The sequence below is a fragment of the Mytilus galloprovincialis genome, chromosome 1 (genome assembly GCF_965363235.1).
Source record: "Mytilus galloprovincialis chromosome 1, xbMytGall1.hap1.1, whole genome shotgun sequence".
Lineage (NCBI taxonomy): Eukaryota > Metazoa > Mollusca > Bivalvia > Mytilida > Mytilidae > Mytilus > Mytilus galloprovincialis.
This window is the reverse complement of record NC_134838.1, coordinates 46,225,465-46,239,540: the sequence shown is the minus strand read 5'-3', so window position 1 is coordinate 46,239,540 and position 14,076 is coordinate 46,225,465. Positions and strand designations below refer to the sequence as shown.

The window sequence follows — 14,076 nt, the reverse complement described above, 5'->3', positions numbered from 1 at the left end:
ACAAAACCAGGGATACTCATTTATGCAGACCAATGGAAAGAAAAACATTCCATACAATGAAGTTTTCTTCGTCAGCTAAATGCAGGTTTTAACAATTAAATGATAGTCTAGCATATGATTCAATGAACAGTTGGACTCTGCACAGTCTATTAGTTTTAATGAAATAAATCAAAATCTTTTCTAAAAATTTATGAAATCAATATATTATTTTTGTATCACAAGCAAAGTATACCGACTCAACAACACGAATAACCTTTACTGTTAACAATAGTACTTGAAGACCTAGCATCAAAAAATGCTTCATAACACAATTCCATTCCCATTAGTTTGCTTCTACAATCTCCATTAGTATATGCCTTACAATATTATCACTATCTATAATCAACAATCTTCCTTACCTTGCGTTAATCCCTGTTAATTGTCTGTGTAATTAACCAATCAACAAAGCATCTACACTATCATTACACATACTAGTTCCTATGACTTAACTTCCCACATAGTAGACCTGTTTAAAAGAAGAAAAATCTTTGAAATCATTTAAAACTCTTTTCATCTGAAGATTTAACCAACTGATAAGACATAGGGACTCTGCTATGCCTTAATTAACTAAAACACTGTATATAATCATGTTAAAATGATTAGAACATTGAACAGAAAGGTTTTTGGCAGGTAGGCTGTTAGGTAACCGGAGGTAATTGTTTTACCAGAGATTTCCCCCTGAATTCTTTCAATAGCTGATCTATGAAAATAAAAACTTTTGTTATCAGTAATTTTTTATTGGTTATGAGTGAGTGAGAATTATGTGGAAATATCATATGTTGTTGTTTATCGCTAATACTGCATGGGAACACTCCTCAGTTTGTGATCGACTTCTTTTCAAAAGTTGTTCCAAATTGCCTTATTTTTGCTGGTTTAAGTGGAGACATGTAAACAAGTTTAAGGTCTCATTATACTTTTTGATTTGAGGTGTTCAGATTTTTTTTCATCCTTAGTAATACATATAGTACATCTTTTACTATAGTTCAGTTCCCTTGAAATGTTTTCCATCATGTATCTTTGATGTTAAGCAACAAGAATGCATATGTTGTCTTACAAAGCATACCTTCAATCATAATTCAAACTATCAGAAAACATGATCATTATAGCAAACTTTCTCAAGCATCCAGTTTAAAGTGCACCTTTCATAGAAATAAGAAGATGTGGTATGAGTGCCAATGAGACATCTCTCCATTCGTACTTGATTAAGGATTATGACACTCTGACTCTGGAGTAAGACAAAGCAGCACATATCAGACTATATTGTATCAAGGTTGACAATTATGACATGAAACATCTTTCCCCAACATTAAGGGGACACTTGTACAACACGTCCTCATACTTTAGAACTTGAACCTATAAATACTGCTAGGTTACCAAAATCAATGAATTATATAAAGGACCATGACCTACAACAGTAACTGCATGGACCACTTAAATTTACAGTCATAGATATTATAAGAAGATGTGGTGTGGGTGCCAAAGAGAACTTTCAATCCAAGTCACAATTTGTAAAAAGTAAACCATTATAGGTCAAAGTACCGCCTTCAACACAGAGCAAGTAATGTGAAATTCTCTGGGTTAAAAAGGGCTGCAAGTCCAACTCTTTTAAAGAACATAATATTGTGTGGGCAATAATTGCATGTGACAGTGGCTTACACAGCTTACAAACTGTCTACAATTAAGGTAAGAAACAACAACTGAACATCCCAAAACCCATTCATAGATCTGGTCATTTTTCTTGATCTTCATATTTAAAATAAAAGAGATGGTATGCAAGTTGGTTTAGTTATTTTTGAAGAAACTCAAGTGGGAGAATTCTCACCGATATATGTAGAAAGGATCAAACAAAGAGAACAAAGTGTTTTTTCTTCGTAATTTCCAAATGATGTCAAGTAATTGTGATTTCATAGAATGTATGTTCAATAATAATGATAAAAGCCAGGGAACATTTATTTCAGCAGGAACATGCCAATCAGTCCACTCATCTCTTCTTTTTGTGACTGAAACCTCAAGTATAAGTAGCTGACCTCTCTTTTTGTATCATGCCCCCTCAAGTAGATCATACATACAGCCTTAAAAGTATCAAGTCTAAAATTTCATTTTAATTCTTTGATGAATACAGTATATAATTTTACTACTCACTTTGATTTTGGAAGTGGATGTTATTAAGATTAATATAAAGCAATTGTGATACATATTATCTAAATAGCTTCAAAAGAGATGTAAATTTCCTCATGCATACTGATCTATTTTCAGTTGCTAGGAACCTGCAGTTTTATGCATGTTTTATCTTCATCAGACTTGTATATTTTCAATAAGAAAAGCATGTGGATGTATAATAAAAACCACACCAAATGCTAGGATGGACATGAAATAAATGCTGAATAGCATGATGCTGTTCTTAATAGATCAAAGTCAAAGATCTTTCACTATAGGGTGTTAATAATGCTAACTTTAATTACTTTCTGATTCTAATAACATACTTAATGAAGTTTGCATGTTAATAAGGATTACAAAAGTATGGATACAGAAACTTATAAAAGATGTGATACATAAAAATTAATATAGAGAACAAGCAACACTAATAAAATTGAAGACTTGATGACTTTCTGTCAATTATATATGTAATTTTATGATGTTGGCTTCTATAAGAAGTAATTAGTTTTCCACATCAAGTTTCATGTTTTTCTACAATAATGCCAATGTAAATTGTTTTTAAAAACTTTTTTCTTGAATTTTATGCCCCCACTCTCACATGCAAACTAATTAGTTTGCTAAATTGGGAATATCATGAAAGTAGTCAGTGAACTTTTCTAATCATTGATTCCAGGTATGAATGCATCATCTGTTCTTTTTTTATATTTAAATCAACTTTAAAGCTTTGGGTAATTGCATTTTGGAAAGCCATCAATTAAAGTTTTAAATTCTTTTCTAATTCTGTTGATCGGCAAATGATACATAGGATTTAAAAAGCAGACAGACATACTCACAACCAGTAAATACCAAAAATGTTTCAATTTACTTCATGAATTCTGATAATGACCTTGAAATTCAATAACAATGACCTTAAACGGTACCTAAGCAGTTGCAGTACATTATTTCATAAATTTTGGGTCTTGGGATTAGGAAGCTTTTAACAATAAAAGTTAATAATGACTTTAGAAAATTGACCTCATAGATACCATATATTGTATTGAGACAAGTACGGGGAGAGATGTGTTTTGTTAAATTGCAAGAAAACTTCGGAACGCTTTATTGCATTTTAATGGTCTACAGTCAGGTTTCAGATTGTTCAATTTCAAGGGATAAAAGGGGGGTTTCATTATACATATAACAAGTTAATTTTTTGTCTTGTATCCATTTAAGTTTAAAATATATATGTATAGCAGACTCTTAAGATTATTACAGGGTGTTTCCCTATATGAGAAATATGGCCTTTGCCTTATTTTCTTCTGAAGAGAGAGGGGCTAATATATGATTGAATGTTGTTTGGCTAATACCCAGTACAAAATATTTAATGCACATTAGGGACAAGGAAGGGAGGGTGGATGTTGTTAGCTATATGCTTCTTGAATAAATGAAACAGGTGTCACACTAAATTTATACCAAACTTGAATTCTTTCACTCTACACTTTGCTCTGACACTTAACATAGAGTGCAAACTTGTGATAAATCAATGAAAACTATGACAGAACATGATTCATGCTACAACTTATGTTAATTTGCAAGTACCTACTTACCCAAGTATATAAAACATATGCAATTATTTACTATCAATATCATTATCAGATGACTTGAGAGATTTACTTAAACTTTAATACCATATTACTAAATACTTAGTTACTGTGCGATAACATCTTCAACAGCAAGATACTGATTGCAAGTAAGCAGACAGAAGGCAACCTAGCTGTGGATAAATTTATTACATATTTCTTTTGTAGCAGTTCAAAAGTAACACTAAAAAATATTTGGAAAAACTCAAATTCTTGATATGTTCCACGGGTCTCGACGACCACGGGTGAAGGTACGCGGTAGTTGACACACCCTTAAATGTAGGTTGACCTCCAATTTTTTTTTGGCTGGTCTGCTTATTTAACTGTTCTCATGTTCATTAAACGTGCTGCTACATCATTGTGGAAGGCATTAGGACAGAAACATGTTAATTCTCTACACAATCTGTATGTGCCTGTTTAGACCATTGGTTTTCCCGTTTGAATGGTTTTACACTAGTAATTTTGGGGCCCTTTATAGCTTGTTGTTCGGTGTGAGCCAAGGCTCTGGTTGAATGCCGTACATTGACCTATAATGGTTTGCTTTTTTTAAATTGTTATTTGGATGGAGAGCTGTCTCATTGGCACTCACACCACATCTTCCTATCTGTTAACCAGTGGTTGGCATTGGTTGCTGTCTCTGCCATAATAATAATTTGTTTTCTGTTTAATTATTAGAATAAATCAGGCCATAATTGGTTTCAGAGCTCAGTACCAGTATTAATTTACAGTTGTCATCCATAAGCCTATTATAGCTTGCATTGTGGTATTGGTTTTGCTCGATGTTGAAGGTCACACATTTAGTTCTTCATGTACTTTCCTGTTTGTCTTTGATAGACAGTTCTCTCATTGGCAACCACACTACATCTGAATACTATTATTAACAGTGGTATGCATTTGTAATGTTATTTCTTAATCAAGATTATTAAAGATAAAAGCAAATTAACAGACCAAAGCTCAGCAAAAAGTCATAAAGTCTACCATCTTTTCTGGGGAAAAAACAGTGAATACATGTATTTGAAATAATTTAAAAGAAATCTTAAAACAAATGAAACACCAGCCTACTATTGTTTTTTGAAGAGGTTAATTTTCTTCCTCAATCTTTAGCTTACAAGCAGTATGACTGCCCTTGCATAATTTTCCTAAGGCCATATGTATTGTATGGTTTTCATCAATTTAGGGTTTTAATCGCCCACTTGGTATCCCCTCTTTATTTCTTTTTCACTAAAGAAGACAGTTAAGAATCTAAACACATATGCTAAAATGTAAAAAGATTTATCAAAGTAATCCAAAATAGCCTACTTTTTCAGTATTATTATCACAGCCACTGTGGAATACAAAATGAGAAATCAAACCACATAAAACATCCCATTTCTCTTTGATATTTACAACTGTCATATCTGATGATCACGATTAGGTTTATGAGAAAAAAATGGAAATAAAAAATGAACAGCAGTTGTATAATTTTTTCTAATGTAAAAATAGGAATTAATGGAAATTAGTGAAAATTGAAATGTCACATTATTTCTGATTAGACATGGTACTCAAAACTAGTAAATCACATGACGTTTTAATAATTAAAGACATTGTTAATACACATTTTTTCCATGCAATTTAGAGATGTGAATATAGTAGCATGAAGTGGTGATAAAATGATTATCCAGGAATAAAACCCCATTTTATCTTGTTTACCGGCAGACTGAATAGATTTAAAATTACAATGAAGTTCCAAGGGGGTCAATCAAATTTTCAAAAAAGATTTTTCTGTCTGGCTCGTCATTTTATTTATTTGATTTTCCTTTAAAAATTCCTTAATCAGATAAATGTGTCTAATGTACATTACGCAATGAAAAACAGTAATCTTTAAACATGTTATAACAAAATTAATTCAAAACAGAGAGCATTTTCAAGCTATTGCTAAATTACAATAGCAATAAACTTTGTATTTTACTGAAAATTTTATTACAACAAAAATACTGTAATATCTAATAATAGCAGTAAAGTACATCCTAGTCTGAATATAATGAATCAACTTTTCTAAACCTATGTAAAACAAACTAGAGGCTCTAAAGTGCCTCTGTCGCTCACCTTGATCTATGTGCATATTAAACAAAGAACACAGATGGATTCATGACAAAATTGTGTTTTGGTGTTGGTGATGTGTTTGTAGATCTCACTTTATTAAACAATCTTGCGGCTTACAATTAACTCTATCTATAATGAAATTGGCCCAGAAATGACTGTGGAAAATATTTTGTAAAAATTGTTAAAAATTTACAAAATTTATGAACATTGTTAAAAATTGACTATAAAGGACAATAACTCCTTAGGGGTCAATTAACCACTTTAGTCAAGTGGACTTATTTGAAGCTCTTACTTTGTTGTACTTTATTGCCTTTGGGCCAGGTGAGCTAATAAACAGCTGCGCCATGAGCGCATGATACGCCCGACGTCTTATGTGGAAGTCTTATGCAATAATCATAAATAGTTTATGAGAAAGTTTTAAGAAATAACCATATATTGTTTTAGAGACACGGCGGGACATGTGAAAAACTAAATATTACCAAAATAAAATTTTGAATCAAAACCAAAAAGTATACAGATCTTTAGATTAATATATCAAAAAAGTGTGTAAAGTTTTAAGCAATAATCATAACTTGTTTTTGAGATACGGCATGACATGTAAAAAACCCTCCCCTCTTTTACAAAATACTCAATAACTCAAAAATAAAATTTTGAATAATCACCAAAAAGTATACAGATCTTTAGATTAAAGAAGTGTGTAAAGTTTTAAGCAATAATCATAAATCGTTTTTGAGATATGGCACAACATGTAAAAAAAAAACCTCCCCCTTTTTTAAAAAATACTAATAACTCAAAAACGAAATATTGAATCATCACCAAAAAGTATACAGATATTGAGATTAATATAACAAAGACATGTGTAAAGTTTTAAGCAATAATCATAAATAGTTTTTGAGATATGGCGCGACATGTAAAAAAACCCTCCCCCTTTTTTACAAAATACTCAATAACTCAAAAATGAAATTTTGAATCATCACCAAAAAGTATACAGATATTGAGATTAATATAACTAAGAAGTGTTTAAAGTTTTAAGTCATAGTCAAGAATCGTTTTTGAGATACAGTGCGACATGTGAAAAAAACACACCCCTGTTTTAGTCATAAAGTGCTGTAACTCAAAAAGTTTAAATCTTATTTTCACCAAAAAGTATACAGATCATTTGACCATCATAAGAAACAACTATATTAAGTTTCATGAAATTTGGATAAGTCGTTCTCAAGTTACGGTGCGACATGTTTACGCCGGACAGACGGACAGACGGACAGACGGACAGACGGACAGACGGACAGACGGACGGACACCGGACATTTGTATACCATAATACGTCCCGTCAAAATTTTGACGGGCGTATAAAAACTGAATTTCTGATACAACATGCCAATAAAACATAAATGTGTTGTGTCTTAAAGCATGGATGCCAATGCTCTAACAAATCAATGCCAACCATTTGAAAATAACATAGAAACAAGAATAAATGTGTCCTTAGAACAGTGTACCCACAAGAACTATCACATTTTCATGTTCAGTCAAAACCCCAATTTGGTAATTTGTTTTTTTTAAAGTTCTCAACAAAATCATGAGTGAACTATGTTTCAAGTTCATATGTGACCTCAACTTTATAGTTTAACTACCATAACCCAAAACTTGAATCTTAAATTTACTTTTCTTTTTAAATTATCAGGACTTTTAAAAGTTCCTCATTATAAAAGTTTCCAATTCTTTCTAGATTTGATCAAGCAATGAATCTGAACACATTTGTACAAGAAAGTATTAAAGTTCTTTAAACAAATTCAAAACCTAACTGAAACATGCCAAACAACATCCTACCTTCTCTAATGCTTTGTCTAAAATATTCAATGTCCCAGGCAGTCATTACTCCCATCAAAATTATCCTTGTCCACCTATTATGTTTATATAAAGGCCAAATCACTCATTACATAGGTAATGAAACTGACCACACTTCAAAGATAGAATAACCCATCCATCATCCCAGCTGCCAGCATATATTTACTTGGAACTATAATCAGAAACAAATTACCTGTGCAGTAGAAGACAGGTGGAAATCTACTACTAATTACTTCAGATTGCAAGTTTGCATGGCATATAAGATTTCACTATCTACCAATGTGTCAAGAGCTTTATCGGTACTTCTAACAAGAAAAAAAATTGATTATTGCTTAAAATGTATTAAGTAACACAAAACAGTAAGTTTCTTACTTATTTCTGGCATCTTATGAAGTTGAAAGTTCTTATGGTATATTATAGAGCTTTGATGCATTATAGGGACAAATCTCAATGCCATATGGGCTATCTTTTTACCTGTAGTGAGTTGTGAGAGTTTTGCTCCATGTTCAAGGCCTTTAAGTGTGACTATGAGATGAAGAACAGTAATAAAAGATTTGTTTCTTTGCTTTTGGTTTTTTAGGGTAATTGTATTTATTAAATGTTGTGTTTCGGACTGTTACACCTTATCCTTATTTTTCATAATATAATGTTAAGTTTAATAAAATATTAAAAAAAACAAATTACTAAGGTATTTAGTGGGCATAATAAACACTCAAGAAGACAGACACAGTCAACAAAATTTTCAAAATCAAATACAAGAACAAGAACAATAAATTACTTGGCTGAGCGCAGCCTGATACGACCGCAGATGTTGAACCCTGAACAGCTAAGGTAATTTTGGAACCAATATTCAAGCTTGATACTGTTTAAATTTAGATTGTGATCAAATTATTGACATAGCATAGGTTTCTGACATGAAATAAATGTCAAGATCTTACAAATCTATTGCGCAATACTGTGTAATTAAAGATTCTTCTTGAAATTTTTAAAGTTTGAAATTTAAAAATTTTCAAGAAAACAATTTGAACCCCTAAAAAAAAATGGAATCCCCCCAACTTTTTTAATCCCCCCTTTCAGCTATTACCCCACACTCAATTCCAGCCTTTCCTTTGTAGTGTGGAACCTTGTAGTACAATTTCAGAGAGATCCATACTCTTAAACACAAGTTATTGTCTGGAAACTAGAAAAATGCTTCTTTTTGGCCCTTTTTGGCCCCTAACCCCTGCAGGAATTCGGTAATTACCCCCAAACTCTTTCATAGCCTTCCTTTTGTGATATGGAACCCTGTGGTACAATGTCTGAGAGATCCATACACTTACACAAGTTATTGGCCAGAAACTACAAAAATGCTTGTTTTTGGCCCCTTTTTGGCCCTTAATTCCCAAACTATTGGCACCATAACCCACAATATGAATTTAAACCTTCTTCTTGTGGTATTTAACATAGTGGTATAATTTCAGAGCAATTGAAATACTTATACACGAGTTATTATCTTGAAAGTAGAAAAATGCTTGTTTTGGGTCCCTTTTTGGCCCCTTTTTCCTAAACGATTGAAACCATCATCCCCAAAATTAATCCCAACTTTCCCTTTGAGGTATTGAACCATCTTATTCAATTTTATAGAGATCTATTAACAAGAACTAAAGTTAATGTTCGGAAACAAAATGTGTCTTTGGATAAAGCAGACATTACGACAACATCATACCATTATACGATCCAAAAACTTTTTTTGCAGTCGTTTAAAAAAACAGCAAACAAGATAACTGCTCTTCATTTCACAAAAAACTAAATATTGAGCAATGTCATAGCCATCAGGAAAACTCAACTAGCCCAAGTCTGCAGAGCACCTTTGGTGATGATGAAGGCAGGAAAAAAAGTCAAATAACCATCACTGTTTTTAAAGTTATCCAAAACACTGTACTGTAACTACTGCTGATGGTTACAACTAAGAGTACCCTGAATGATGCATGTCAACTATGATAAATTCAGGAGTATCTGAGTTCACTCCAAGTTTATGGTGACCAATGGTGTCAATTTTTGTTTTCTGTGTAGTGAGTGTGAGTTGCTCGTCTTTTTTGTTGTTTTTTTGCTTTACTGGACTATCAAAGAAAACACCAAATTCAGACCAGAAACAATGTATGAACAGAAACTCCAGTGGTGGATCCAGAAATTTTCATAAGTGGGGGCCCACTCCAGTCACGCTTCAGTGATTCCCTATAAAAGCAACCAAATTTTTTCCCTGCCATCCCCCCCCCCCCCCCCCCCCCCCACTTTCCCTAAATCCGCCTTTGAACTCATTTCAGAATAAAAACTCAAAATATTTTATTATCAACAAAAATGAATTGTCTGGTTAACAGGAGTCTACATTGTATACTTCCCATTTGAAAATTCATTTCTGGCTTCTATGATCATAGACATATACATGGCAAAATGACAAAATAAATTTCAATGAAATATACATTTCTGAAAAGAATGATATTTTTGGAAGTAATTGCACAATAAGATGCCAAACTAAACTAGTATTTTAGTCATCAGGAAAAAAATCTAAAATACAGAAAATGTATATAAAACATCAAAATATCTTCACTAATGAATTTCTCGATATTTTAACAATAGAACAGGAATCTTAGTCAGACAAATTAGTCTAGCTGAGAAGAATGAGAGAAGTAAAAATTCTTCCAAAACAAAGATAACATGGCACCAATATTCTGCCATGGGGCTATTGCTCTACATAACAGCTGTTTTACCAACAACAAAGAATTTGTTTATAGTATACTATGATGAGTATGATCCCTTGAAATCATTCCAAACTTGATGTAATAACCATAATATAATACTTGTTGTATGGCTCATAAAATCTTACAAATTATTTTATCCTAGATTAAATTTCTATTGAAGCAGAGTAACATTTCCTCATAGAATATTTTCACCGATAAATCTTGTTTTATTGCACTCAAGAACTTCTCAAAAAGATCATTTTAAAATGTGGTAATAAAAAAAATGTAACAAAATTCATAATTATGTTATGGAATATCAACAACAATTCGTAAAGTTCTTTATTTACCAATAAAAGGAATAAATGAGATATATGGAAAACCATTCAGTTGATGTTTGGTTGCATTATGCTCTCTTGGAAATCCAAATTCATCCAGAATATTCATATTCAACTTGTTAAACTTCGTTACTGAGTGAATGTATTGGCTTATAATTTTATTTTCCCAAGAATACTGAATTTAATCTTAATGCATTTTGTAAAATACAGAAAACAAAAGTGTAGAATTACATAAAAATATGGTTTCCCTGCCATTAATTTACCTGCCAAAAACATAAACTGATTTACTGTTTTGATAAAGTTTACAACAAGGAACTCTGTTTCAAAATAAAAGATTTAGTCATTCTCTGATAGAACAGATCTCATGGGAAGCCAAAATCAACAAAATACTGTGTTACCACACAAGTGCAGTTTAGTTGAGTCTAGTTCTGGTGCACATATTATGTAATTTCAGAGACCACAGTTTCCTGGCATGTTCTTAGAATCGTATCTCTATAACAAGTCGTGAGTGTCAATCAAACAGCGAGAAAGAAAATTTTTTGCAATTTCAAAAATTCTTTATTTCTTAAACATATGGAAATAGGATGTCGAATTGTAGAAATTATTTGTGCATTTCATCAATCTGGCACCAAATTATAATAATAGCAAACAAATTCATCAAAAAAGGGTGAAAAATAAAATTGATATCGTGAGAATTAATTGCTTTGCACTATATGCTAATACACTTTTATCAATTTTGCATTTCAAAAACAGAACCCAAAACATGTTCAATGATAAAGATCCGAAATATGTTTCATGGCTTTTTTATTATAACAGAAAATAAATTGCTCTATTATGCAACAGCTATCTATTTAACTCACAGAGCTGGAAAAGACATAAAAAACAGAAGCAGACAAAATAAAATGATATTTCAAAACTATAAATTATATGAACAGTTCTTTCCTAATGTAAATGTTATATAATGCATCACACATTTTTTTCATAATTGGAAGTATGCAAAATAATTGCTCAAATCATCACTCAAGTCCACACCTTTTTATTTCTAAATCTCTGGAAATTGCTTTGATTTTTATGAAAAAAAACAACAAAACATATGAAAAATTGTTTAAGATTTTAAAATAATAAAACTATTAAAAGACAAATTTGTTAAAAGATACAAATGCCCCCACTCAAATTTGTTTTATTAAATGAAAATGGGACCGACAGAAGTACAGAAAAAAAAGACAGATGGTCAAAGGTTACATTTTATGCCAACTTTGAAAGCAGCAAGGGCATAACAAAAAAAAGAGCTTTTCCGATGAAAATGGGACAGACTGTAGGACGGAAAGACAGACTGTCAAGGTCACACTTAACACCCCCTTTGTCCTGCTAGGGGATACAAATTAGCAAATTTTAACTGTGCCTTTAAAATGCAGAATATCTTTTTTTAAATTTTCGGTAATAATTTAATCAGAAATCCCCTTCAACTATTTCTACTTGTTTCCTCTGTGTAAGTATTTATCAAAATCAAACTGTTGACCAACTTTTTAACAGGCCCAAAATGGACAAAAATCAGGACATGTCTTAAAACTGACCAAACAGAATCAAAGATTTATACTGCCTGTGGGAGTCATGATTTGGTCTAAATCAAATGAGAATAATTTGTAGAGGAAATTTTGAAATCATTCCTGCAAAGGTTAATGAAAATTTGATTTTAAAAAGATATGTTTTAGGGAAGAATCAAATGAGGATGGTTTGTATAAAGTATCTTTCAAATCACCAATCACCTAAATATAAAATTTCTTAACCATTTTCTTTAGTACTGTTTTGACAAATAGACTGAGAATTATCAAGAGAGTCAATAATTAATCATGGCAACTGATGCTTTTGGTAAATTTAACAGACCTTATTTTTTTTTTTTTTTTTTTAACATGGAATTTAGCTGTGCCTAAAACATAAAAAGCTAATTCAAATGTATTATATTTCATGTAAATGTTATTTTACTTGGAGTAAACATGTGTTTTCAATACTTAAGCTGCAGTTGTTCATCTCATGCTAAAACTCTGTTTACAGGGTAAACATTCCATGGGGCTAGATCTACTCCAAAAAATAGTTTTATGAAATATTAATGCTGACAACATTAATGTAAATATCAAGAGATTTAAACAATCCTAGGTTCTTTTATGTTATCAAATTTCACAACCTTTTTACATGGTATTCTCTTCACTAAACACATTATATAATACAATGTCAATTATGTCTAAATTACAAATATTGTGCTGCAAAATATCAGAGATCCATACTTATATTGACAATAAATGTCAACTCAGGTTTTTTGGAATGAGGCTATATATGACATGATAGCAGTAATTATGCAAGGCTAAAAATGCTGTTGAATTGAATTACTGTTGCATTATTTCTGAATATTTATACGAATTATCAACAATTTTTGTTCACAAAAATCACACTATCTCAATGTATGCCATAAAACACACTTTAAAAGTCACAATTTTTATTTCTTTTTACAAATTTGAAAGACGCTTTACTTTTCAGACATTTAAACTGTTGAAATCTATACATGTATAAATACAACCCAAGTGTGACAAAATTTAACATAATTATTATAATAAAAGCCATAAGCATTTACATACTTTCATATTCAACACAGCATCAAATTTCAAGGAAAAAAGACATGCAACAGAAATATTTGATAGAGTGTTTGATTGAATGGTGTTTAATGCCACTTTCACGATTATTTGGCTATTTTTTGGCGGGAAGTTTTTATTCTGATTGGAGTGGAAAGAAATAAACAGGCGAGACAGAACTACAATATGCATTCTAGCAGTATGAGAATGGTATAAGTTGTATGCTTATCATCATGCTCATCTTCTTACAAAAAAAATTGTTGATATTCCATTGATATCTACACTGTTTTGACAATCTAAATCAAACAATTTTTCTGTTTGATGAAGCACCCAAGACATTCTGATTTCTCTACAAAAATAAACACATTGTCAAACATTTGTCAATTATGAATCCTTCTTTTAACCAGGTATCATATTATAAACACTTAAATGCTCATAATTGAGAAAGACTGTGAAAACATTAACCAGACACCGTTCAAAGACCTGCAGTTACTGACAGATTATAGAAGTTCTATCTGAACAAATTCCAAAAACAGGTTGTTTTCATTTCTATTAGATAAAATATGTTCAACTTTTTTCCACCCAGGCAATTAAGAGCTTGACATATTATGTAGACACCTGTCTAATGTTTGAAAGACTGTAATGTTGTTCTCTAGATAGG

At 31.4% G+C, this 14,076-nt stretch overlaps 1 protein-coding gene across 4 annotated transcripts in view; it reads right to left on the bottom strand.

The window, feature by feature from the left end:
- LOC143075957 (plexin-A4-like) overlaps positions 1-14,076 on the bottom strand; it is a 124,237-nt gene that overhangs the window by 95,473 nt on the left and 14,688 nt on the right. For all 4 annotated transcript variants that reach the window (XM_076251577.1, XM_076251570.1, XM_076251560.1 and 1 more), the window contains exon 2: positions 399-505. The gene's annotated coding sequence lies outside the window, so the exon portion shown is untranslated. The remainder of the gene's footprint in view (positions 1-398; positions 506-14,076) is intronic.